The sequence below is a fragment of the Dendropsophus ebraccatus genome, chromosome 5 (genome assembly GCF_027789765.1).
Source record: "Dendropsophus ebraccatus isolate aDenEbr1 chromosome 5, aDenEbr1.pat, whole genome shotgun sequence".
Lineage (NCBI taxonomy): Eukaryota > Metazoa > Chordata > Amphibia > Anura > Hylidae > Dendropsophus > Dendropsophus ebraccatus.
The window spans coordinates 72526343-72552825 of record NC_091458.1 but is presented as its reverse complement, the minus strand read 5'-3'; positions in this window follow the sequence as shown (position 1 = coordinate 72552825).

Genomic DNA, 26483 nt, shown 5'->3' with positions numbered 1-26483 from the left:
CTCTTGGTTACCTCCACCCGCCTCTGGTGTGGAGTGTTGCCCCCACCCGTGCATACTTGGCGCGGGTTTTTGGTCTAGTGCCATTGCTTTGCTAGTTTTGATTTTAGTTCCTTTGTTACTTCCCTTGTGGTGTCTTTGTCCCCCTCCCTCCCTTTTGTTTCTTACCTCTCTTTTACAGGTGCATCTCGAGACATGGTCCCCTCATATATTACAGATCTTGGTCATCCCATGCGGGCTGGGTTCCGTCATACCACCTCTGTCATCAGCTGTAGTTGGTAAGTGGGGTCACATAGCTTCCGTCACTCTCCATCCCTTCCCATGGCTAGGCTAGTCTCCTTAAATGTCAGGGGGTTAAACTCAAACGCTAAGAGGCGGCTACTCCTACAGGAATTGAACACGCTTCACGCAGATATAGCATTTATTCAAGAGACCCATTTTGATTCCTCAGCCAACTTCAATTTTGCTAGACATCAGTACCCAATAGTGTATTCTGCTTCCAAGGGCTGCAAACAAGCTGGAGTAGCGATACTCCTCTCGCGCAATTGTCCTCTTCAGGTGACTGCTGCTTTCTCTGACCCAGGGGGTAGGTTTGTCATTATAGAAGGTACCCTACAGGGCAAACCGATAACACTATGTAATCTTTATGCCCCCAATAGACTTCAAATTCCTTTCCTCAGGAGGGTGCTCAAGCGCCTAGCTAACTCCCCCCCAGCACCATTGGTCGTGGGTGGGGACTTTAATTTGCCCTTCTCAGAAAGAGCAGATAGGCACTCAGTACTGGGGTACCCCCCGTCTCCTGACCAATGCCGACTCTCTACGGAGTTTCGGAAACTAATACGCCTACATGGCTTGTATGACCTATGGCGCATTGAGCACCCTACTGAGGCAACTTATTCATTCTTCTCCCACCCTCGTAACACACATACAAGGATAGACTATTTCTTTGGGAATGTCCCTATAGTCAGGTTACTCAAGGGGTCGGACATAGGCCCGATCTCATGGTCAGATCATGGCCCGGTGACTATCACACTGGCCTCCCTTCTCTCCCCCACGCGTCAGTGCCACTGGCGCTTGAATGAATCTTTACTGAAACACCAAATCCCTAGAGATTCTATCAAGAACTGCCTCACTTCTTACTTTTCTGAGAATGAGGGAACAGTGACCTCTCAAGCTGTTTTGTGGGAGGCACATAAGGCTGTGATCCGTGGCCACTGCATAGCTCTTGGTGCTAAATACAAAAAAGATAGACAGGCCCAAATGGTCGCTGCTAGGAAACGGATTAAAGACCTGGAAGCAGCTCTAGCAACCCGCCCTGCGGTGAGTACCCTGCGTAGATTGATAGCGGCACGAGCCCTCCTCCGAGACTTGGCCATGCACAAGGTAGAGCGTTTGCTCCTCTATTCGAGGCAAAGGTTCTACGAAAAAGGGAACAAAGCCCACACACTCCTGGCTCGCATGCTCACTGAACGCACGGCTGCTCAATCTCCGCAGGCTCTCAAGGACCGCATGGGCACGCTCCGCTTCCATCCCTCAGAGATCGCTTCCATTTTTACGGACTATTTTTCCAAACTATACTCCCTCCCATCCTCTTTACCCCTAGATCCGGAAGCCAGGACCCAAAAGATCGGAGAATTCTTAGCTCAATGCAGTTTACCCAAACTTCCGGTTGAGGCCCTAGTAGATCTTAACTCCCCCATCACCTCTGAGGAGCTGGAGGAGGTCCTAAAGGCCCTTCCCTCTGGCAAATCCCCGGGCCCGGATGGATTCACCTACCTGTACTATAAGGTATACTCTACAGAGCTGATCCCACGCTTAGTTCCCCTTTTCAACTCCTTCCTAGAAGGCTCTCCCATACCATCCACCATGCTTCATTCTCTTATTACTCTACTCCCTAAGCCTGGCAAAGACCCGCAAGAATATGCTAGTTATCGGCCCATAGCATTGCTAAACGCTGATCTCAAGCTATTCACCAAAATTTTGGCCAACCGCCTTGGTTACTGGCTACCTTCCTTGATTGATGCTGACCAGGTGGGCTTTGTTTCTGGGCGACAAGGAGGAGATAATACGCGACGGGCGGTAGACATAGTGGACGCTGTTAATCTACAATCGGACCAGGCCCTACTGCTCAGCCTTGACGCTGAAAAGGCGTTTGATCGCCTTAGCTGGCCTTTTCTTTTTGAAACCCTGCAGTGTTTTGGTTTCTCGGGATCTTTCCTAACGACTATCCGCAGCCTCTACTCTAGGCCAACTGCGTCTATTAGGTCTCCCCACCATCAATCAGAAACGTTCCCCTTGTCTAATGGCACCCGCCAGGGCTGCCCGCTATCCCCGCTGCTCTTTGTTCTCTGTATAGAACCCCTGGCGGCGGCTATTAGAAGCAATGGAGATATTGCAGGGGTGAATATTCGGGGGAAAGAGTTCAAAATTATGCTCTTTGCAGACGACGTCTTGCTTACACTGACTAATCTGCATATTACCCTTCCAGTTCTGCAGGATTTGTTAAAAGCATTCGGACTAGTGTCTGGATATAAAGTAAACACGTCCAAGACCGAGGCCATGCCATTAAATATACCGGACCCGGTTTTTCAACGCCTACGCTCGAACTTCCAATATAAGTGGTCCCCCACCTCTATACGGTACCTGGGAGTCAATTTAGCACCATCTTATAACTTACTGTATTCAGCTAATTACCCTGCGTTGTTTAAAGATGTTAGGTTGCTACTAACTAAATGGAAAAAACACTATATCTCCCTCCTGGGTAGAATCGCAGCGGTCAAGATGACCATTCTCCCCAAAGTATTATATTATTTCGAAACTCTCCCGACCAAAGTCCCTATGCGCGAGCTTAAATCCCTCCAGACTGCACTGTTTAAGTTCATCTGGAATGATAAGCGGCACAGAATACCTAAATCAGTTATGATGTCTAGCAAATTGCAGGGAGGCCTGGCTGTCCCCAATCTAATACATTATTATTGGGCTGCCCATCTAAGGCCCGTTGTCTCCTGGTCCAGATACCATGCATATAATAAGTGGACAGAGATTGAAAAGAGATGGCTAGCGCCTATGCATCCAAACTCTCTATTGTGGCACCAGACCCAACCTTCCCCTCTCCCCACCGGCCGCCTCCTGGGTCCCATAGGGTTTACCAGGTCTATCTGGTCTATCTGCACATCTAAATTCAAATTGGTATCACCTGCCCCCCCATTAATTTCATTCCTGCTTCATCCATCCTTCCCCCCGGGATTGGAATCCGGAGTAGTCCGAACCTGGGGGAAAAATAAACTCTTCCAGTTTGCTGACGTGGTGGACCCCGTTGCTCGCACGCTGTTACCCTTTGAAAAATTAGCTGAAAAGTATGACCTGCCCTCCTCAGAGCGATACACTTACCTGCAGCTCCAGCATTACATGAGGACATGCTTAGGAACCGCTGCGGTGTCCAGGCCGACGGCGTTTGAGCAACGGGTTCGTACCGGCCCATCGGCCAAGGGTCTAATCTCGGACATCTATAAAATCTTAGGATCCCCTAAGGAGGATACTCCAGTTCGCCACAAATATATGGATAGATGGGAGGCGGCCCTGGGACGGGAAATCTCCCCGGAATGTTGGTCAATTATCTGGGATAGGGCAGCCACTTCCTCTATATGTGTCACCTACAAAGAGACCCAGTATAAACTGATGACAATGTGGTATTACACACCAGAGCTCTTGCATAAACTGAATGGGAGTATTCCTTCCACGTGTTGGAGATGCCTGTGAGCAGTGGGCTCCATTTATCACATTTTCTGGACCTGCCCAGTGGTCAAAGACTACTGGACGACTTTTTGCAATAATCTTTCTTCTATGTTCCCTCACCCTATCCCTCGGGATCCACTGACCTGTTTGCTGAACCTCACCCCCAAAACCCTGGGAAAGAAACCCACCAAGCTTTTGCTAAATCTGTTGATGGCGGCTAAGACTCTGATAGCCCGGCACTGGAAACAGCAAACTCTCCCTCCTTTTGCAGATTTAGTAGCGAAAATTCAGGAAATACGTTCATTAGAATATCTCACAGCTTCATTAAATGAGAGATTGGACCCCTTTGAGCAAGTTTGGGCCCCGTGGGATGCGTACTCCTCCACACAAGGCTTTACATGTTAAGAGATCACCTGTATATTGTTCTCTCCTGGTATTCCTTCCTTCCCCCCCTCCTATTGTGTCTCTCCCCAGTCGTGTCTGATAGTTTGTCAAGTTTGTATAACATTCTGCAACCCTAATGAGACATTTGTGATAACTCTGTGACACTTGGGTTAAATCTATGGGTAGACTGTTCTGGCTGGACGTTATACACTATAATAATACTTGCTCGATTTCCGTTGTTTAGGTTTACCTAGTTCTGTACTATCTGTTTTCCTGATTTACCCTGTGGAATCGTTTTACTAAAAATGTGTGGTTTAAATACAAAACTCTAATAAAAATACAATTTAAAAAAAAAAAACTGATTTATCAGCCATATACAGCACAGGCATATGCAGTTATTTAAGTTATAAAATTACCTACATAATCCTGCCAGAAGCTTTCCTTAATAAAGGTTGCTGTCAAGTTCTCATTAATAAACACAAGACGCTACATGTAATGCCTAATTTACTTTGCATAATGGTCTGATATAATATAAGTGATAACAGATTTCACATACAAGGAGTTTCTAGATTCTGTTCTAATGACATTTCACTGTTTATTTATGCTATTCTGTTTGTTAGTACTGTATATATTATCTTTTAAAATTGCGAGTCGTGTACCCTTGCCAACATTAAACCTTATCAAAGATTGAAAATGCATGTTGACCTTTCTGGCCCGCGAACAAGTCAAACCAATTAATAGTATATTGGTACAGTGGTTTAACAGCTTCTCAATGTAAGAATGCCTGCTGCATTTGTTTCAGATATAGCTAAATACACCTCTTGAAATTGTTATGGCTTGGAGCATAATGTTAAACAAATTAAGGTTCTTTTTACTATGAACTGCAGTTAACACTTTTTTAATGGTAAGCTGTTTCCTCGGAGCAAAATATACTACTTAAAATCTACTAGGTTCATGCTATATAAAATGAATGCACATTTTTATTGCGATACAGTTTGTTGGCATTGTTAAGGATATAATGAATATATAAATAAAGGAAACACACTAAATGTTAAATTTAAGCATCTAGACTTAAACTTACCTTTCAACTTTCTCTTCATTCCCTGCTGTTAGGGTGGTATTACACGGGCCGAGCAGGGCCAGATAATACCAGTAAACGAGCAGCGATCTGCTAGATCGTTGCTCGTTTACTGGGCCTATTACACGGCCCGATAATCATAGAAACATAGAAACATAGAAGATTGTCGGCAGAAAAAGACCACTGGGTCCATCTAGTCCGCCCTTTTAGTATTTTCTTCCTTATTATCTTAGGATAGATATATGTCTATCCCAGGCGTGTTTAAATTCTGTTATTGTAGATTTACCAACCACCTCTGCTGGAAGTTTGTTCCAGGTATCTACTACTCTTTCAGTAAAATAATATTTTCTTACATTGCTTCTGATCTTTCCCCCAACTAACCAATCGTTACTGATGTCCTTGCAGCCCGTGCTAAACTGGCATACATTACCCATCCACGTTCCAGGGCTGCTCCTACCGTCCGCTTCTCCGGGGGTCCCGTGCGCGCTCTAGCTTCACAGCGGCCTGTCAGCTGGTAGGCCGCTCAGCCAATCACAGGCCGGGACATCAGCTGACAGGCCTCTATGAAGCTAGAGCGCGCGCGGGACCCCGGGAGAAGCGGACGGCAGTAGCAGCCCTTGAATGTGGATGGGTAATGTATATCGTTAGTCGCCGGCCACGCACCGCTATTACACGCAGCGGTGCTCGGTCAGCGCCCAACGAAAATAGGGTCTAACCTATATCAACGATCAGCCGATGATCGTTGTCATCGGCTGATCGTTGCATTTATTACATGGAGCGATAATCGGCCGAATCGGGCCAATTCAGCCGATTATCGTTCCGTGTAATAGTACCCTTAGTCTGCATGCATCCCCATACTTTTTATCTTCATTGATTATGGTATAGTAAGAGTTTGTAAGGCTGAAAAGGCATAAAATCAATACCTTCTTACTGCTTTCCTGCATTGATGATCCAGAGGAAGGTTTAAAAGACAGACACACACACACACACACACACACACACACACACACACACTAATAGAAATTTAACTTACTTTAACTTACTATACTATACATTACACATACAGACCCTTTTAAAGATATTATATTCTAAATCCATAGCACTGATATTGGGTTGGCCCACCTCTTGCTGTTATAACAGCTTCCACTCTTCTAATAAAAGAGTGTGTCTGTTAGGATTTTCGCCTGATTTCTCCAAAAGAGCATTTGTGAGGTTAGACATTGAGATTTTGGATCACATTCTTCATTCTAGTTTATTCCACAGATGTTCAGAGGTTTTGTGGTCATGGCTCTGCACTGTCCAGTCAATTTCTTTCACACAAAGCTCACCCTACTCGTGTACACCCTACCCTATATGTAGGGCTGGGCGACATGGCCAAAAAATAAATTTCCCAATTTTTTGACGATTTCTATTTAAATATTGATTTTTAGAAAAAAAGTTAGAAACTATTTTAAGGCTGGATTCACATACAGTATATTTCAGGCAGTATTTGGTCCTCATGTAAGGTCCTCATAGCAACCAAAACCAGGAGTGGATTAAAAACACAGAAAGGCTCTGTTCACACAATGTTGGAATTAAGTGGATGGTCGTCATATAACGGTGAATAACTGCCATTATTTCAATACAACAGCCGTGGTTTTAAGATAACAGCAAATATTTTCCATTAAATGACGGCCATCCACTCAATTACAACATTATGTGAACAGAGCCTTTCTGTGCTTTCAATCCACTCCTGGTTTTGGTTGCTATGACGACCTGACATGAGGACCAAATACTGCCTGAAATATACCGTGTGTGAACCCAGCCTAATGACGTTGGAGACAACTGTATTGCTTCCAGTGTAACAGAGCTTCCCATGTGCCCCCATATAGTAGACAAGCTCCCTCTGTGCCCCCATATAAGTAGGTTTGCCAAATATGTGCCACTCAGTGTCCCCATATAGTGTAGGAGATGTTTTTGTGCCTCCATTTAGGTAGAGTGTAGTAGTAGAGGTATAGTGGTTGAGGGGTGTAGAAGTACAGGTATAGATGAGGGGGGACTGAGGAGGACTGGGGCATCTGCAGTGACTGAGGAGGACTGGGGCAGACTGGGGTGACTTAGGGGGACTGGGGCTGTTGCGGTGACTGAGAGGGACTGGGGCATCTGGGGGTAACTAAGAGGGACTGGGTCAGACTGGGGGTGACTTAGGGGGGTCTTGGGCGACAAGGGCAGACTGAGGGTGACTGGTGCAGCTGCAGTGACTGTGAGGGACTGGGGTGACTGTGGGGAACTGGGGCAGTCTGTGGGGGACTGGGGCAGCTGCAGTGACTGTGGGGGACTGGGACAGACTGTGGGGAACTGGTGTAGCTGGAGGGGGAACAAACAGACTGGGGGTGACTGAAGGAGACTGGGGCAGCTGAGCACACACCACTCGTCCTCCTCCTCTCACCCCAGCACACACACAGGTCCATGGTCTGTGAATGAGACTGCAGGATAAGGTGATCACATCGCTGCCATCACAATGGTAACGGTGGTCTGCAATGCACCCCCCCCCCCCAATCCCACTGTACAGCTCCAGCACCCACAGCAGCGCGATCACCTTATCTTGTTGTCTCATCCAAAGACCGGGGAGCGTTACGGGGCGGGTCAGTGTGGCTCTGCTAGCAAGCAGCTTGAGGCCATCCGCATCTTCTACCCGTCCCACACCTCTCGCCAGCACACTGTACCTCCCGCCAGCACACTGTACCTTTTACCCGCCAGCACACTGTACCTGTACTGTATCTCCTGTTGCCACCGCGCTGCCTGTCCGCCTGCCCCACACCTCTCTGGACCACCTGCCGCCTCACCACCCACAATGTGCAACAAAATTACATGACATGTTAGAGAGGAAAAGTGTCCCAGAAGAAAAGATGGGCATAGGTTCACCAATCTGCATAGAAACTGTAGGGGAGATTTATCATACATGGTGTAAAGTGAAACTGGCTCAGTTGCCCCTAGCAACCAATCAGATTCCACCTTTCATTTTCCAAACAGTCTGTGAGGAATAAAAAGTTAAATCTGATTGGTTGCTAGGGGCAACTAAGCCATTTTCACTTTACACCATTTATGATAAATCTCCTGTGTCTAAAAATTGTAAACAATGAAAAATGTTCCTTGAGTAAAACTGCATTAGGTACTGTACAATTCCAATAGACAATAAAGAACGTGGCACTCACCCCTTCTTAGAAGTCTTCAGTATCATACTTTATTTGCGAGTAGAAAAATACATGTAGGCAGACAGACAACACGAGAGGACGCTAAGCGGAGCAGCTACAGCTGTTTCTTGCCTGTACAAACAGCTGTAGCTGCTCCGCTTATCGTCCTCTCATGTTGTCTGTCTGCCTTCATGTATTTTTCTACTCGCAAATAAAGTATGATACTGAAGACTTCTAAGAAGGGGTGAGTGCCACGTTTTTTTAGTCTCTATTGGAATTCTACTAGATGGACTGTTGCTATTTACGTAGAGCACAACCCAGAAGTCAGCGTTGATTACATGATACTACCTGGTTCAGATAAGCCACAGTGGAGCCAGGGATCCACGAGCAGTGCCGCACTCGCTTGTCTCTCTATTGCTTAGTGTGCATTAGGTACTGTACTTCTACTGTCTAGCACTTAATATCAAAAGATTCAGAGGGTTTGGAGTAATCCATGTGCACGTGGGACAAGGCTGACAGTCAATATTGGGTGCTTGTGATCTTCGGGCCCTCAGATAGCACTCCATTAAAAAAGACATGATTCACTACCGGAAATCACTGCATGGGATCATAAATACTTCCAGAAATCATTGTCTGTTAACATAGTTTGCCATGTAATCTACAAATGCAAGTGAAAGCTGTGTTATGCAGGCTCATCAGAATAGATACAGCACAGTTGAAAAGCTTACATCTCTGGTGGCATGGGGTTACGCTAGTAAATATGGTTTGGACACTTTATACATCTGGAAAGGCACTATAAAGGCTAAATAGTATGCGGAGGATCTAGAACAACAAGCAGCCCTTATATCTCTTATGGACAATGCTAAACCATATCACAACAGCATGGCTTTGTAGACCAGACCTTTAACCCCTTCGTGCTGCAGCTAGTTTGGGCCTTAATGACCAGGCTAATTTTTCAAAATCTGACCTGTCTCACTTTATGCTCTTATAGCTCAGTGATGCTTTAACGTATGCTAGCGATTCTGAGATAGTTTTTTTCGTGACATATGGCACTTTATGTTAGTGGCAAAATTTGGTCACTACTTTGTGTGTTTTTTGTGAAAAACATCAAAATATCATGAAAAATTAAAAAAATTTGCATTTTATGAACTTTGAAATTCTCTGCTTCTAAAAAAAGAAAGTCGTAGCACATAAATTAGTTACTAAGTCACATTAGCAATATGTCTTCTTTATTCTGGCATAATTTGGTAAACATATTTTACTTTTTTAGGGTGTTATGGGGCTTAGAAATTTATCAGCAAATTATCACATTTTCGTGAAACTGATTTTTTTAGGGACCAGTTCTTTTTTTAAATGGATTTAGAAGTCTGGTATCCTGAAAACCCCCATAAGTGACCCAATTTTGGAAACTACACACCTTAAAGAATTAATCTAGGGGTAAAATGAGCATTTTAACCCTACAGGGGCTGGAGGAAAGTATTCACAATTAGGCAGTAAAAAAATGGAAAATTTTAATTTTCCAATAATATATACGTTTAGATTAAAGTTTCTCATTTTCAAAAGGAATATGAGACAAAAAGCACCCCAAAATTTGTAATGCAGGTTCTCTTGAGTACAACGGTACCCCATATGTGGGCGTAAACCACTGTATGGGCACACAGCCGGGCTCAGAAGGAAGGGAGCGCCAATTAGCTTTTCCAATGCAAATTTTGCTGAAGAAGTTTCTGAGCGCCAGGTGCGTTTGCAGTGCCCCTGTAGTGTCAGCAGAGAGAAAAAACCCCATAAGTCACCCCATTTTGGAAAGTACACCCCTCAAAAAATTTATCTTGGTGTGTGGTGACCATTTTGACCCCACAGGTATTACAGGAAAGTATTCAAAAGAAGACAGTAAAAATGAAAAACTCGAATTCTTCCAATAATATGTTCGTTTAGTTTGAAATTTCTCAATTTCACGAGGAACAAGAGGAAAAAAGTACCCCAAAATTTGTAACGCAGGTTCTCCTAAGTGAAAAGGTACCTCATATGTGGGCATAAACCACTGCATGGAAACACAGGAGGGCTCAGAAGGAAAGGAGCGCCAATTAGCTTTTTCAATGCAGATTTTGCTGAAGAAGTTTCCGAGCGCCAGGTGCGTTTGCAGAGCCCCTGTAGTGTCCGCAGAGTAAAATCTCCCAATAAGTCACCCCATTTTAGAAAGTGCACCCCTCAAAGAATTTATTTTGGGGTGTGGTGAGCATTTTGACACCACAGGTATTTGAGGAAAGTATTCAAAAGTAGACAGTAAAAATGAAAAACTCGATTTTTTTCCAATAATATTTCTCGAGGAACAGGAGAGAAATGTCACCACAATATATGTAAATCAGGTTCTCCTGAGTAGAACGGTTCCACATATGTGGGCATAAACCACTGCATGGGCACACAGCCGGGCTCAGAAGGGAAGGAGCGCCAATTAGCATTTTCAGTGCAGATTTTTCTGAAGAAGTTTCTGAGCGCCAGGTGCGTTTGCAGAGCACCTGTAGTGTCAGCAGAATAGATTCCCCCCAAAAATCACAACATTTTGGAAAGTGCACCCCTCAAAGAATTCATCTTGGGGTGTGGTGACCATTTTTACCCCACAGGTATTAGAGGAAAGTATTCAAAATTGGCCAGTAAAAATGAAAAACTCGAATTTTTCCAATAATATGTTGGTTTAGTTTGAAATTTCTCAATTTGACGAGGAATAGGAGAGAAAACGTACCCCAAAATCTGTAACACAGGTTCTCCTGAGTACAACGGTACCCCATATGTGGGCATAAACCACTGTATGGCACACAGCAGGGCTCAGAAGGGAAGGAGCGCCAATTTACAGGAGCAAAACCGCAGCTAGTAATGGTTATTAGAATAGCGCAGTTACTAAAATAAAATACAAAAAATGAGATTACAGGTAATGTGGGGTGGTTACGGGCAACCAGGGGTGGTTATGGGCAACCTGAGGTGGTTACAGGTAATCTGGGGTGGTTACGGACAACATGGGGTGGTCACGGGCAACCTGCTGTGGTTACGGCAACCTGGGGTGGTTACAGGCAACGTGGGGTGGTTACGGGCAACGAGGGGTGGTTATGGGCAACGTGTGGTGGTCACGGGCAACCTGCTGTGGTTACGGCAACGTGGGGTGGTTACAGGCAACGTGGGCTGGTTACAGGCAACGTGGGCTGGTTACAGGCAACGTGGGCTGGTTACAGGCAATGTGGGCTGGTTACGGGCAATCTGCTGTGCTTACAGACAATCTAGGATGGTTACGGGAAACGTGGGGTGGTTACGGGCAACCTGCAGTGCTTACAGACAATCTGGGGTGGATACGGGCAACGTGGGGTGGTTACGGGCAGCCTGCAGTGTTTACAGACAATCTGGGGTGGTTACGGGCAACGTGGGGTGGTTACGGGCAACCTGCAGTGCTTACTGACAATCTGGGGTGGTTACGGGCAACGTGGGGTGGTTACGGGCAATGTGGGGTGATTACGGATAAACTGAAGTTCTTATAGGCAATCTGGGGTGGATACCTGTAATCTGGCATGGGCACTGCAATCTGGAGGGGGTCATTGGCAATTTGGGGTGGTCAGAGGCGACATGTGGTGGTCAGAGGCGACGTGTGGTGGTCAGAGGCGACGTGCGGTGGTCAGAGGCGACGTCCGGTGGTCAGAGGCGATGTGCGGTGGTCAGAGGCGTCGTGGCGTGGTCAGAGGCATTGTGGCGTGGTCAGAGGCAACGCGCGGTGGTTACGTGCAATCTGGGGGGGGTTACATGTAATCTGGCATGATTACGGGGAACCTGGGGGGGTTATGTGCAACCTGGAAGGGTTACAGACAATCTGGGATTGTTACTGATAAACTGAAGTGCTTACAGGTAATCTGGGGTGGGTACATGTAATTTGGGGTGGTTACGGGCAACGTGCGGTGGTTACGGGCAACGTGCGGTGGTTACGGGCAACGTGCGGTGGTTACGGGCAACGTGCTGTGGTTACGGGCAACGTGCGGTGGTTACGGGTAATCTGGGGAGGGGTTAGGGGTAATTTGGGAGTAAACTGCAATTATTACTATAATAAAAAGTGTGTGTTTTATTTTTTTGTATGTTTGTCACTTTTTGTACTTTACATATTCATTTTCACTGTATTACTATGATTACTGTGATATTTTCTATCTCAGTAATCATAGTTCAGTGACAGAGACCAAATTGGTTTCTGTCACTTTAAATTTTCCAGAGTTGGCTGGTTGTGAAGCGCATGCGCACTTCATAACCAGCCAGGACGTCGAGGAGGACGGAGCTCCAGGATCAGGTGAGTATATGGGGAAGGGGGGGTGACTGGGGGACGGGGGTGACAGGGGGGGGGGGGGGACTTGGGGGGTGGGGGGACATCACTTTTTATCCCCTGTCACCAATCATTCATGGTGACAGGGGATAAAAAGTGCCTGGATGCACATGGTACAAGCGATCAGCGGTATATAGTATATACCGCTGATCGCTTGTACCGGGACCCAACAGGGGGGTCCCCGATGACTGCCCCATGCTCTCCGCTACCTCCGGTGGCGGAGAGCATGGGGCTTTCATTCATTTTAACTTTTCCATCGCTGTGAACCGACATTAGTCGGTTCACAGCGATGGCGGCGGCCATCTTGGAAATGATGGCTGCCGGGGGAGGGAAGTTAGTGATCGCCCTACTAGGGGGGACTGATCTGAGGTCTGGGGGACACTTATTTCATCTCCCCCCGCCGTAGATTCACGGCGGGGGGAGATGAAAGGCGGCGGCAGCACCGGTAATCTCCTTTACCGACGGCCGCCGCTATAATGTTAATAGCGGCGATCGTCGGTAAGGGGGGGGGGGGGGCGGGACGGACCCCACACACTGCCCCAACCCCTCAGCTACCTCCGGTAGCCGGGGGGATGGGGTGGGGGCCGTCCCGGCCCCGTAGCCTTATTCTCTGCCATCGCCGTAAAAAGCTGATGGCAGCAGAATAAGGACCCTTAGTGACCGCCGTAAAAAGCCGCATTGGCGGTCACTAAGGGGTTAACCAATAGAAAACATTTGGCACATAATACAACAAAAAATAAAGCAAAGAAAACCCAGAACTGTTGGATAAGTCCAACAGTTGCAGTCAATGCAGTGAAGGACAGCCCTCTGCTGAATGGCGGTGCATGTGGCAGAGAACATTTCAGGAGAATTTTAAGAAGAAATCCAAGCATTCACCAATATATTTCTTGCTGTTTTATTCACTTAGCTGATCAAAACCAATGGTACAATAGGACATCTTTCATGCCCTCCCAACTTTTTCTACAAAAAGTATTATTTTTCACATGGTAAAAGGTGTACTAATCTCTCCCCATGCCTCTGCTGTACTGCTTCACAGGCTCCAGGATCCCGTACAGTACTCATTTTCCCGCGACTTCCGATGTCGTCATGATACCTGACCTGGCTGATGGATTGTCCCATCAGCAAATCGGTGAGTGTAGCGGTGTCCTTACCCTAGTCAATGATTTGCTGAACGGACAATTGATCAGCTGAGTCATGACATTGTTGGAGCCAAGGAACCCAGAGCCTAGTGGGAGTCCTGGAGCAGCAAGACAGCGCTTGGGGGAGGGGCACAGGGAAAGGTTAGTTAAGCTTTTTTTATCATGTTCCTCCCTACCCCTGTTATTAATTTTTATTCATTTATTTTAAAGTTTATAATGAGAATATTGAAAGAAAAAAAAAAAACAGGGTAAAACTAAATGAAAGGTAAATACTTTAGCAAGCCATTGTACATGAAGTATACTGTACATGAGGTAGAATGATAACTATTCACAGAATGGCACAATGAAGCATCAAATTCAAATTATTAATTGAGTAACACAATGAGATTGCAATGTGTTAATAGCCTAGATGTTCTGCAACAGATTTGGCCAGGAAATGGGCAGGGTGGAGGACTGTGAAGAACAACTGAGGGAAAGCAATGCATTCTGAACTGTGTACAACTGCTAAACCAGGAAGTACAGCCACAAAATACAAAACTAAGACCCCTAAAACAAATGGATTTTTTACCTCTACATGGAGTTCCCCTTTAAAAATGTTTCAAGGGAGTAGAAAAGGTCTCAACCCAGATGTTCCTTATCTCCTGATGTCACCAAGACATCTGTAACATAGGCAGGTATTAAGTATCACATGGGGGTATGGTTTTGCCTGCAAACAAAGCTCCTGAAATGCACCCACCTCCCTGGTCCAAGAGGAGGAAGTTAAGTACTGGGGAGAGGAACAGATAAGACTACAAGGGGCTACACCGTCACCAACGTCAGGTAAATAAAATAAATAAATAAACTGCAGAAGCATAAAGCATTACCTACCTCTCTGTATCAGTTCTAAAATTACCAAAAATCGATTAGTCTTCATTCTGTACTTCCTGGTTACTTAGTGTTACTATTCCCACAATGTATTTCTTTCCCTTGTAAGGGTATATGCACACTGAGTAAATGTTGTGGATAACTCCACGCAGATTCCGTTTCTCACCCTCAGGTGCTCCCACTTGAAATTCTCCCCGTCACATAGGCTCCATTCTATGCTCGGGCAGATTTCTTCATCTGCCCAAAGAGTTGGCATGTCAATTCTTTGGGCGGACAATTGAATCTGCCTCGCCATAGAATGGAGTCCATGGGACGTGCAGAGAGCGAAGCTGGAGCATGTGGGCACGAGTGTCGGAATCCATACAGATTTATCTGCAACATTTACTCAGTGTGCATAAACCCTAACGCAGCTGGACAAGACTCTTAGGCGGCACCAATCTGTCCGCTCTTCTGCTGTACTCCATGCTCGTCCTGGGGCTGCTTGTGTCTTCCGCTTTCTTCTTTTTCCTTTGCTGCCATGACACCTTTGTACATTGGGGTGCGCATGCGGCGAGCTGCTCTGGATTTATAGAGGCAACTTGTCTCTACCTGCTACTGCCGTCTGCAAAGGCAGAGCCACCTGAACCTATTTAAATCAGCTTCACCAGCCCCTTTTTGCCTTAGCGTTTGTTCCATCAATGCATACAGAACGAAGGCGCATATCTGTGTTTCTGCTGACTTTCCGTGTAGCCTGACCTGTGCCTGCTCTGCAGATTGCGCTTCTTGCCCAACCCCCTGCCTGTAACATATGCCTCTTCTGTTGCCATTTTAGATGGGGCATATCCGGCAGCGGATGGCAAAACTAGCTACGGACACATCTGGCTCCATGGGGCATATTCGGCTGCAGTTGACATACCTAGCTAGGGGCATATCCGGCTGCAGGGGACATACCTTGTTAGGGTAATATCTGGGGCAGCAAGGGGCATATCTGACTGCAGGGGGAATACCTAGCAGAAAGGGGCGTATCTAGCTACAGGTGGCATATCTAGGGACAACCGGCAAATATGGCTGCAGTGGTCATATCTGACTTCCATGGGCATATACAGCTGCAGGGGGCATACTTGGGTAAAAATGTAGGAACATTGAAGATTGTTGACATACAGATTAAAATCCTTAAAGGGGTTGTTCAGAAAAAAACACACACACAACAAAAAACTTCTTTGAAATTAAATGATGCTAGAAAGTAATAGAGATTTGTAATTTACTTCTATTAAAAATCTGAAGTCTTTCAGTACCTGTCAGCTGATTTTGTACTTTTGCTGTTGTGACCTGGATTGCTGACTATTCTTATTGTGTTTGTTTGTCTTGTCTCTTTGTTTCACGTACACAGGCCAGGGACCTCTGCCCAGTTGCCCACTGCCATTTTAGGGCAGATAGCGGCAAGTAGGCAGGGACAGTGGGAGGGGCGTAGCTTTGGGTTCACTGTCTGTGTCTCTCCTGCATCCCTCTGTGGGTCATTTGAACCACAATTTGAACCACAATTATTTAGCAAACCACTTATAAACATATTAACCCCCCCCCCTTCCTTCCCCCTCGAAAAGAAACCATATTTATTGGAAAGTCTGAAAGGGAGGTTGGAGACTAAGGATGGTCCGAACCGAGTTCGGTTCGGGTTCTTACGAACCCGAACTCTTGGGAATGATTCCCGCTGTCTGCCCGCTCCGTGGAGAGGGTGGATACAGCGGGAGGACCACCTGGAAAACTGGGATACAGCCATAGCCATAGGCTGTATCCCAGTTTTCCAGGTGGTCCTCCTGCTGTATCCACCCACTGCACGGAGCGGGCAGACAGCGGGAATCTGATGCCAAGCGTTCGGGTTCATACGAACCCGAACCTTGGCAGTTTTGGACCATCCCTATTGGAGACTAAAAAAAAAGAAAAAGAGAAAAAAAAGTTGTTTGTATTGTATTGTGGTGTGTTGTATCAATTGTATACAATATGCATTACATTATTTAATTGTTTATTACATTTTTTTCCCTTTGATCTGAAACTTGTGATCCTCCTGCTATTATGGAACTACAACTCCCAGCATGGCATAACATACTATAGGTTTTATTGTATGCATTACATGGGACTGAAGTGTTACTATGCCTAGAGAGTTACGGTGATATTTACATGTGATAGTAATACTTACAGCAATATCCTTGCAGTTCTAAAATGTGTGAAGAAACTTTTACAGGTTGCAGGCAAATAGCATAAATAGGTGTTTGTTTGTGATATGCTGCTATACCTTACTTTACTTAACCAAGCACAAGGTGTTACTCCTGTCACAACTGGAAAAAAAAAAATAATACTATCTGTCAATATAACTCTCCAGCTCTTCATAGATAGATTCAGTCTGGCATATCTCAATGATAGGTAAGGAGTGGGAGGCTTGTATCACAGCAGTTGGTTGCTTGGAGTTCTGAGAGAGGGAGGTGAGCGTCAAATCTAAAAGAGGTGGCAACCATTCTCACACTCTGTAGGCTCTGTGACAACTGACAGGTATTATAGCTGGTATGGCTAACATATCTAACTGAAGATGTTTGGAGTATAAGTAGCTGGTAGATAACCCTGGCGATTTATTTTTTATCATTTTGTAAAAAGTAGATTATAACATGTGCTATACATTTATTTAGGGGTAAGTTCACATTTGCATTTGCATCTGCACAGGCTCTCCTTTAATCTGTCACTAAAAATAACTTACTAAACCACTGGCACTATTACTTAAATTTAAAGAAAAACAATATGTCATACCTTTACTTATTTATCTGTGGCTTTAATTCAGCGAAAAATCTAATTTTAATGCAGCATTGAAGCATCTTAGGTGCATGGGTCGGGGATCCACAGTTCCTTAGTCCACTGTGTTTCTCTGGTCTCATACCCTGTCCAATCCCTGTTTGATAGACACAGATAGGGGATAGGGCTTTGCACCTGCTAAAATCCTGCACCATAATTGAAGATTGCAGAACATGCATTGAGTCGTCCAGGTTCAGAGTCAGCCTCATCATGCATGCTTTGAACCCTGTGGGGGAGATTTATCAAACTGGTGTAAAATAGAATTGTCTTAGTTGCCCCTAGCAACCAATCGCATTCCACCTTTAATTTTTCAAAGAATCTGTGAGCAATGAAAGATGGAATCTGATTAGGGGCAACTAAGACAATTCTATTTTACCCCAGTTTGATAAATCTCCCCCTGTGTGTCTATAAAACAGGAAGCAGGTAGGGTTTCAGAGAAGCGAGTCATTGTTGACCCCCAGGCTATGGCTCTTTCAAACTTGAATGCAGTAGAATTATTTTTACTGGATTAAAGTAACAGACATAAAGGTATAACATGTCTTGTTTTGTTCACACCTCTGCAACCATGCCAGTTAGAGGCTGTTTTTAGGTGACAAATTCACTTGAACTTTCAGGTAAAATTCCTTGATAAGCAGGCGTATGCGTCCATGAGGAGCAGCTCTACTTCTGGCCACTATATAATTCATACGTTTAATTTTTCACTAATTTTTTACTCTGCATAGTCCATTACAAAGAGGGAATCCTGCTCTCCTATGTCTCTATTGTACATCCAAAGAACCAGAATCAGCATTAAGAAGGAGATTAGAAAAACAATAGAGAACAGTTTAACCTATGAATGTGATTAATCTTGTTAGTGATGAGCTGACCCGTGGAAATTCAGGTTTGTCGAATTCGGCCAAACGCGAAAAAATAAATTTACAGAGCCGGACCCAAACCAGAACCCAAACCCTAATCCCATTGTTTTCAATTTTGACCAGAATTTATAGATGCAAAAATGTCTGTAATGTAGGTTAGGAAGGGTGGTGATGGAGCTGCTACTGTTGTTGTAGGAATCGGACATAGGAGATCTTTACATGCTAGGCTACATAACATAATACCTTCCTCTAGTGCAGGAAGGTGGCAGGGATTACAGTGTCACTTAACAGGCCCTGTTATTGCCCAGCGAATGGAGTCAAGATCAAATGGAGGCTTAGAGGAGTTCTTCGGGTAACAAAAACAAATATTTTAAAGAATCCCCCTCCAAATACCCCCCTATGTCTAATATACATGTATAATCTTGCACCCTTTCCCTGTTTTTTCTCATTCTTATCGACTCGTCTAAAATCCTCTACTCTTGGTCCACTCAGACCACGCTCAGCTCCCTCTTCCCCCCTTCCTTTGTGTTCTGAGTTCATGTGATCTCCTTGATGGGGCCGGATTAGCTGGACACATAATCTGGATCATCTCCATGCACCTGTGCTGCTTCCATAGACGTACATGTGTCCCTGAGCCTAGGTCTCTGTATTATTAAAAGTTCTAATTCTTTTTCTTCTTGCTGTCAGTGTCTCAGTTCTGCATATTGTAAGTGATAGAGATGTCCTTAGAGTCTGGATGGACGTGGAATGTGTACATTTACAGTCAGCAAGCAGAGATTTAAACCTACATTACACCCCCAACCCCCTGGTAAACAGATGTCAGTTATGCAGCACATAGCTACAACATGTGCGCGTCAGCTCTGCTCCATCATCAGCTAGTATGGAATACATATTGGGGTGATGTGATGCAAAATCTGTGAAAAAACAGTCCTGTGTTTAATTGCAATAGTAATGATAGAAGTGGGAAGGAAAGAAAGCTAGGGGGTCATGTATGCAAATGGACCAATCAGTGAAATGCATGATGGAAAATGTAATTTCCTATCTCGGTTATAGATCTGCTTTTAGAAAAACTTCTAACTCGGGAACAGCAGCAGCTAGAAAGAAAGAAAACAATTCAAAATACTCAGCGGGACTTGGTGAGACTAGCTAGCATTTGTTTTTGTTTTTTTCATTCTTAGGTGGATAACCCCTTTAAAGGGGTTATCCAGTGCTACAAAAACATGGTCACTTTCTTTCAGAGACAACATGACTCTTGTTCAGGTGCAGTTTGCAATTAAGCTCTATTCACTTCAATGGAACTGAGCAGCAAAACCTGGCCAAGCTGGAGACAAGTGTCTCTGCTTGGGGCTGTCTCTGGAAGAAAGTGGCCATGTTTTTGTAGCGCTGGATAACCCCTTTAAGTTGATTGTATGGACAGAGTGTCTCCAGATTCATGGGGTTGTCTTCCACACACTTCTCTGCCACTGAGATCTTCATCCCTTCTCTTTTACCCCCTTGCAAATCTTGTAAACGCTATGAGACCCAGATGAAGGAGCAATTGTTATCGTTCTTTGAGGATTCTGCTCCCATGGATTTTGTGATCTGTCCACCTGACACAGTTGAGCAACTGCAATGTAACAAAGCCCAACCACTTATGAAGAATGAGGACGTGGTAAGGGTACTGCAAATGGGCAAGGGACTGGCACCTGACATGTCAGACAATGATGAAACACAACTTGTGGAGGAGTTGTGGAGGGCAGCATCAAGTAGGGGTGATGACAAAGTGCTAGACCTCACATGGACTGAAGGCGATGACAGTACTGAGAAAGAGTTGGTGGTAAACCAGCCTTGAAAATAGAGCATAAGAGGAAGAGGATGCAGAGGGCAAATGCTCCAGACCATCAGTGAGCTGCTCTAGGTACCACCCTACTGTGAGGACAAATCCTCCTTGCCCTTCTCCAAAACTTTCCTCTGGCAGCGAGAGTGGTGTGGACAACTGGATAGAAAACTGGGAGAATGGGCCTTCTTACTCCTCCTCCACTTCCTCCTGTGCCAGCATCACATTATTCATCATAACCTGAAGTGTTTTTTTGAGCAGGCATAGGATAAGGATAGGGATGGTATCGCTGACAATAGTGTCTAATGATATACATATTTTCCACGCACTGATGGCCTAACTGGCCCAACACTTGTATACATTAGTCATGCACTGGCCTAACCAGGGCAACCCTGTGTATTTTTTTTAGCTAAGCACTGATGGCCTAGCAGATATATATATAGATATATTAGCCACACATTGATAGCCTAACTGCAGCAACAATTATATATATATATATTTATTTTCTATGCACTAATGACCTAACTGGTTCAATACTTTCATATATAAGCCATTTCCTGATGGCTTAACTGGCTGAACACTTCTATATATTAGCCATGCGCTGATGGCCTAACTATGGCTTTTTTTTTCCTTTGCCATGCATTTTTTGGGGGGGCCACCCACTGATGTCCAAACTGCAGCAACAGCAGTTTGTGTGTAACGCACAGATGTACTGGCCACACAGCTCCTAAGTCCCACATGTATTGACCCTACAGTTCCTAAATCACAAATTCACTGGCCCCACAGCTGATAAAATCCAGATGTACTAGCAACTTGGCGACCTTGTGTCCTGAAAATTCCTGTCTGTTCCTGCCTACATGAAGCACCCTGTCCTTAGGCTGGGTTCACACTGCGTTTTCAGCATCCGTTTAACGCATCCGTTTTTTGCAAAAAACGCATGAAAAACGGATTGCAAAAAACGGATTCATTTGTGTGCATCCGTTTTTCCATTGACTTCCATTATAAAAAAAACGGATCCGTTTTTTTTGGCGGACCAAAACGGACCAAAAAACGTTGCTGACCCTATTTTTCTGGACGTTAAAAAAAACGGATCCGTTAAACGGATGCTGAAAACGCAGTGTGAACCTAGCCTTACAACTGTTTATCAGTTGAATGGTGGCAGGCACATGTGACCACTGCTATTATAAAAAGGGCGTTACATGTCTATCCAATTACAGCCTCTAACACAATGGGCAAAATGTTGGGCAATAATGTTTGGCGATTGGTTGCTTAGCAGTTAGCAGCCTTTCAACAGACCTTATGAGATGGGCAACAGGGGGCCAGACATTGCCTGGGACCAAAGTAGGCAAGTATAATTTGTTTTACCCTCCCCTCAGCAGAATATGAAAAAATGATGATCCTGGAATAGTCTTTTTATTGTTGCAGTAGATATCTAATCAACAAATGTTTCACAAATAGCATACTTTTGTACGTAGGAGGAGGGACTGAAATAAAATTCAATACATCTTTTGACTACCAGTAGATGATATTCGAATGACTTCAAATTCTCGCTAAGACAAAGTTGTTAATTTCTTTTTCATTTTACTCACATGCTGGCAATGAACAATGAACTTTTATAAATAGAACACACTGCACATCCTAATGAATAACATTTTCTAATTAACTTGTTTCTTGCATAATTACACCATTTTACTTTGTTGTTTTAAGAGACAATGAGAAAATGTAAAGACAATATTTCCTATTTTCTTTAGCATACTAGTTATTTGTTGTTATTTTATTTTACAAGTTGTTTTAGGACAGAAAATCTCCATTGTATGTGATTAGCATTGTCTCACCCTGCATTTTCTTACGAATTGATTATCCACTGGGGGGTAACATTTGTGTAATTTATCCAGTTGTAAATGAATCCTATATACTACCTTAATAGCATCCTAATTCAACAGGACATTTTCGGTTCATTTAGCAGTATTCATCTATACTGTTTGCTATGCATTCGTATCTAATTTTATTCCTGAATTATGGTACTATACAGAGAGCTCTACATTTCATTGATTTTTCAACACAAACATTTTCAAACTTCACTTTATATTATGCCCTATGCATATATTGAGGGTAATAGTTAAAGATGTGTCCTTATATTAGGAATTGTTTGCATTTTTCCATTTGTAAAACAAATGTAAGGCAAATGACAGTGGTGACAACTACACAAATAAAAAATAGAATTAAAACAAACAAACAAAAAATGTTAGGGCCGTATTAACAGCTGCTGCTGTCCTAGGCACTAAAGCTGAAGAAGCCCCATCTTTACTCACCAATTAGCTTCAAGATTTTCTAGTTTCTGAACATCATATTGATATCTGATCAGTTTTAGGCCGCGTTCCCACATTTACTGTACAGTATGTCACCACATGCAGCCGAAGCCAGACCCTCATGAGGTAACCAATAGGTGTATGGCCAATAATCCTGGTAACAGCACATGACTACTGAGGAAGAAATGGGAGCCTGGTTTCGGCCACATGCATATCTCTACATGTAGAAACATTCAAAAAGGGATGATGGTTGACCTCAGGGAGATCAACCAAAAAACACCACAGAGACCCATCACAAGTCTCGACGTGAGTGTATTCTAGGACATTGCCCCCTAGAATGCCACTGGAGACATTCCTTGGCTTGGTTGTTCCTTCCCGGAGGGAAGGTCTGGCTAGCTCACTACGTTGAGACCTGTAATGGTGATCTCTGGAGTGTTCTTTTGCATGTAGAAACATTGTCTGAATGACATTTTTAATGGCGTTTAACTGCTGAAAACATAAACAAATTTTCACATTAAATCAATGATTAGAGCTGTCTGCATATTGTCTGAAGGAATTCTCATCACAGGATTGGAAGGTAATAGCTCCAGGCATCACATTTAACACCACTACACCAGACCTGACCAATACCGCCATACTGTAAGTGGATAACACCGCCATACCAGACCTGACCAATACCGCCATACTGTGACTGGATAACACCATACCAGACCTGACCAATACTGCCATACCCCCCCTCGAAACGTTGCCAGCTTTACCGGCAAGTCTGAATGGGAAGTGGAAGAATTAAAAAAAAAAAAAAAGTGTTTCCTTCCCCCTGCTCCCTGGTGCTTCCCCCGTGCTGCCCTAGGCACCAGACCACGGGTGCCTAGTGGTAAATACAGCCCTGACATTAATATAGACAAGCTTGATAATCAATTAACCCATATTTGCACCAGGACATAAGTGAACGTCCCCCAGGGGGACTTCTAGTATTTGTGTAAAATAAAAAAATATATATATTTTTATTAATTCAAAATTAATAAATAAAAATAAAAAAACATATTTGGTATCACCGTGTGCTTTATCACCCGAACTATTAAATTATCACATTCCTGATCTTGCACAGTAAACAGTGTAAGCGTAAAAAAATTCCAAAATGCTAAATCTCGAAAAATTGTCATAAAAAGCGTTCAAAAAGTATTATGCGCAATCAAGGTACCGATAGAAAGAACACATCATGGCGCAAATGACACCTCACACAGCCCCATAGACCAAAGGATAAAAGCGTTATAAGCATGGTAATAGAGCGATTTTAAGGAACATATATATTTTTTTAAGGTTTTAATTTTTTAAAAGCCATCAAATAAAATCAAGTTATACAAGTAACATATCGTTGTAATCGTGACAACTTGAGGAAAGTTTATAACAAGTCAGTTTTACCCTAGGGCGAATGGTGTAAAAACAAATATAAATATTGTTTTTTGTTTGTTTTTTCCAATTTCACCACACATATAACTTTTTTTTGTTTCACAGCATATTTTAGGCAAAAATTACATCTGTAATTGCAAAGTGCAATTAGTGGTGCAAAAAATAAGGTCTTTTCTGGGTCTCTAGGTGGAAAAATGCACGCGCTATGGCCTTATATACACGAGGTGGAAAAAACAAAATCGCAAAAATGAAAACTGGCTGTCTACTAAGGGTTAAAACGCAAAACATTTACAAAAAGATGAGGATAGGTAGATGTAGACATAAAAGCCATAGTCATCATGTCAGTATAAAATTTATTTTAAAGAATTCTAAACTTTAAAGGAGAATTCCTGGGAAAACATAAAATACCGTGCTGGCAGGGTGTGTGGGACCATAGAAGATTGTTGGCAGAAATAGACCACTTACTCCATCTAGTCTGCCCTTTTATTATTTATCTTCTTATTATCAGAGTAGATATATGTTTATCCAATATACACTTAAATTCAGTTATTGTAAATTTGTGTAACACATCTGCAAGAAGTTTGTTTCAAGCATCCACAATCTTTCAGTAAAGTAATATTTTCTTGTTGTTTCTGACCACCTCCCAACTAATCTCAGATTGTGACCCACTGTTCTTCTGTTAAGTTTTGTTGTTAAAAACACTTCCATCCTAAACCATCTTTAGTCCTTTAGCATATTTAAAGGTTTCGATCATGCTCCCCTTTGCTCCAAACTATACAGTTTTAGATCATTAAGTCTTTTCTGTGTTTTATGGTTCACACCCTCTACAATTTTTGTAGCCCGTCTTTAGATCCGTTGTATTTCATCAAAATATTTTTGTTGGTAAGGTCTCCACAACTGGACACTATTCCACATGTGGTCTAACTAGAGCTCTATACAGCAGGATCATACTCTCCCCTATACCTCTAGCTATACAGCTCAGCATATGATTAGCTTTCCCTAACACCTGGTTGCCCTGGTGACTCATATTTAGGCTGTCAGAAATCACTACCCCTAAATACTTCCACTAAAAGTCTTTGCTAACACAGAACTACCAAATCCTCCTCCCCAGGAGAATTATTCCATTGTTTGGACCACCTATTCTGTGAGGCTAAATAATTTTCCATGTTACGGACACCTCCAGGAAGATCAACCTTATTGCACACTTTTGTGCCATCAGCAAACAGACAAACCTTACCTACCGAACCTTCTCCTACTTTATGTCAATTACAAAAATATGAAATGAACAGGTCCCAGAACAGACCCTTGTGGCACACCACTTATAATCAGTCTCTGCTCAGAATAAACAGCATTTAGAGCAACCCCTTTCATATCTTTCCTTTAGCCAATCACCAATCCATTAAACTATCCAGGGATTAAGTAAAATTTTTACTAACTTCTCTATCAGCTCTTTATGGGTAACGGTATTGTGCCCCTGCATCGTTTACACACTGCTTTTTGACCCCCGCTGTCCTCCTGCAGGTCTATCTCCTGCAACCTCCTGACCTATCTAAGAAATGCTGGCTCAGCCAGTCAGTGACTGGCTGAGCGAGACCCTCCTACCGGGTTGTGACAACACCAAATCAAAGGAGAAAATGGAGACCAGAGGGAGAGCGAGGTGTTGACAAAGCGCTGCGGGTTGTTGTCCTTTAACTCCTTAGGAACCAAGCCTATTTAGGCCTTAATGACCGGGGTAAGAAAACGTTGTGCATCCACAGCTTCATAAAATCAAAATTCTTTATTAAATCGTCCCAAAAGAATAAAATAACAAACTCATTAAATAACACGCCGACGCGTTGCAGGGTAAAAAACCCCTTAATCATGGCATGGCATTAATTACCCTGGTCACTAAGGCCTAAATAGGCTTGGTCCCTAAGGAGTTAAAGGGCATGCCATAATTAAGGGGGTTTTACCCTCAAACGCGTCGGCGTATTATTTTTAATGAGTTTGTAATTTTATTCTTTTGTGACGATTTAATAAAGAATTTTGATTTTTATGAAGCTGTGGATGCACAACCTTTTCTTACCTTGGATGAATCGGGTTGCGGCCCGCAATACAGCATCTGTGTGCTCTACAATTACGGGGATCCAGTCATATGGTGAACTAAGGCTGAGTGGGTGAGCTGACGAACTTTTTTTCTTCTATACTTAATGACCAGGCTCATTTTTCAAAATCTGACCTGTTTCACTTTATGCTCTTATAGCTCAGTGATGCTTTAACTTATGCTAGCGATTCTGAGATAGTTTTTTCCTAACATATGGTACTTTATGTTAGTGACAAAATTTGGTCACTGTCTTGTGTGTTGTTTGTGAAAAACATCAAAATATCATGAAAAATTTGCACTTTACTAACTATGAAATTCTTTGCTTCTAAAAAAAGAAAGTCACATGACAAAAATTAGTAAGTCACATTATCAATATGTCCTCTTTATTCTTTCATTTCGTAAACATATTTCACTTTTTTAGGGTGTTACGGGGCTTAGAAATGTATCAGCAAATTTTAAAATTTTCATGAAATTTCCAA